The sequence below is a fragment of the Miscanthus floridulus genome, chromosome 3 (genome assembly GCF_019320115.1).
Source record: "Miscanthus floridulus cultivar M001 chromosome 3, ASM1932011v1, whole genome shotgun sequence".
Classification (NCBI taxonomy): Eukaryota; Viridiplantae; Streptophyta; class Magnoliopsida; order Poales; family Poaceae; genus Miscanthus; species Miscanthus floridulus.
The window spans coordinates 146742131-146744678 of NC_089582.1; the positions used below are offsets into that span (position 1 = coordinate 146742131).

At 57.2% G+C, this 2548-nt stretch overlaps 1 pseudogene; it reads right to left on the reverse strand.

The window, feature by feature from the left end:
* Positions 1–389: 389 nt before the first annotated feature.
* On the reverse strand, positions 390–2264 carry LOC136547421 (uncharacterized; annotated as a pseudogene).
* Positions 2265–2548: the final 284 nt, after the last annotated feature.

Below are 2548 nucleotides of genomic sequence, written 5' to 3' on the forward strand. Positions count from 1 at the left end.
TATATGTATAAACAAAATGCTAAGCAGGATATCCTAGTTTTGCACATTCATGAGGCATATCAATCCATCATGCACGTAAAAAGAAAATTTTAACTGAGGGGTGCATAATCCATGCATGTTTTCATAGTTATTAATACAAATATATGTGCTGATACATCTGCCATGCAAAAGAGAGATCTGAATTGGAAAAAAAGCAAATGAATAAACTAAATGAATTATAACTAGAAATACTAGCTGGAATGTTGTTTTTTTTGTCTCAACCAAGCCGTGCATGCCTCACGCATACAAGCTTTTCCTCGTATATATGCAGATAGACACACACCTGCCAAGTGCCAAGCACTCGAGACACCCGAATTGAAAAAACGGCAAATTTGATGACAAATGAAAAATCAAATGGTAACAGCACTGCTGAAGGTTGGCACCCAAAACGAAAGATCCACCTCGCAGGGACAATACACTTCGTATGACAACCGACGTTCAGAAGAGAAGCACCTGACGATCTTCTTGGGGTGCAGATCCAGCCAGAGCAAACAGCAGCCATGAGTCTCAAGGAGCACGGCGCCGCTCCTCTCTCCGAACCACAATAGCTCAGGACCACACATGGTCCTCGTCCTCCTCGTCCCTTCTTCCCTCCCGAAGATCTTGACCATGTCGTCGTTGCACCGCAGGACGGCCTCCTTCACCTCGTCGTTGAACCCCAGGATGGCCTCCCTCTCTATCACCACCTGCGGCCGCGCCTTCCACAACTTGGTCTTGGTGCGCTTGCACTGCTCCCACGTGCGTATATTCTTATTCTCGACGTCGGCGACGAGCACGACCGGGCTCCCTCCAGCCGAATCCGTCGCCAAGAGGTAGCTACGTCTCCCGGGGGCGTCGCCACGGGGGAAGCTCGCCGGGAGAGCCGTCTCGCTCACCCGCGCCGCTCTCACGTGGAGCATCAGCACGTAGCTCCCGACGTCGGTCAGGTACAGCCAGTGCACGACGTCGCCGACTACCAGGACATTTCGCCGCGATGCCCAGCAGATGTACCTCCCGTGTATGTTAGGCGTCGGGATCTCCGTGAGCGGGGTGTTAGTACTCTTTAGATCATCTAGGTGCGGATCCAGTGGGTGAGTTCTTTTTTATTTGGAATAACTAGTGACATAGAGAATCTTCAGGAGTAGGAGACAGAGAGAGAGTAGGAGCATCTGACCGTCTTAGGAGCTCCCTGCCTTCGCTGGTTCATCGATGAAGATCTGCACACGGCAGCGACGGTCGGAGTAGCGGTGAAGACCATGGTGGCGCAGTGCAGTGGCGGCGGCGGTGCTTCCCGTCACTGGCTGCGCCCCTCTGTTAGATCGGAGTAGGGTTTCTAGGTGGGGCGTACGGCTTAGACGAACCTCGTACTGAGAGCCGCCGACCCCACCTCTATTTAATGCGCAGTGTGACGGGGGCCCGCCAGCCATAGATGGATTGGGCGCCCCCGATCAGGGCGCGAGGTCAAAGCCCAAGTGGCCGTTGGGCCACTGTGGTTGGGAGATCAAACCAACACGGGGACCACGCGCCGTGCTCCGACGAGAAGGTATGGACCATCAGGCGACGGTAGTAAGGGTTTCTCTTCGACAACACTAGCTTCGCCTTGAGCACTTGAAAAGGTCGGCCGACAGCAGCGCCTCCCTCGCCGTCGCTGTCGCTGACGAGCAGCACGTACTTTACTTCCGTACTCTGGCCAGCATGCAGCGGGAACGCTGGTTCCGGCGGGAGATCCTGGCGGCGACGGGTGGCCGGGTTGCACATGAGCAGCTGGTCATGCTGCCGTTGCCACGGGTGAGCCTGAGACGTCGCTGTTGCGCGAACGAGGACGAGGCCGCCACGCGAGTCCACGGGCAAGGCGTCCCTCCTCAATGTCTCGGTTTCGGCGAAGGTGGCCCTGACGAGACGGGTGGTGTCCGCACCGTGGTGTCTACCAGGTACAAGTCGGTCTTCTCGTTGCTGTCGTCGTCGTGGGTGTCGATCCCCGCCAGGTGGCTGGGCAGGAGTGGGAGGAGGAACCGGCCGGTGTCGCGGAGGCGGAGCCGGGCGCGGAGGTTTGGGTCCTCGGCAACGCGGCGGCGCGCGCCCCTGCACGTGGCCGCGCACCGCACGAGGGTGGCCGCGTCGGAGCACGCCGCGATCTCCACGATGACGTCGAGCGGGAGGCACGCCGCTGCCTTGTGTCTCCGCCGCCCTCCTCTTGGCTGCCGTGCACGCGGCGAGACCGGGACGTCGTCGCCGCCGCCCGCCATGGGTTGAGTGCGTGGATAGCTAGGTTTTGCATGCCAATATGATCCTAGTTATGCGTGGCAGTATAACAACTTTTTGCGCCGCCGCGGCGTGCAAGTAGTTTGGCCTAGCTGATTATTTTTTGTTCGGTAACGCTGCAGCTAGGCCGTCCGTCCACCCACATGCTTGCTTCCTAGGCCTGCGGATTGGCCCAAGCAACCTGCTCTTTCTACCAAATCAACTAGACGGGCTTCTAAAAAAACTAGAGGATGCGGCATTTTCCCACTCTGCCTCCCAGCGTTATTCT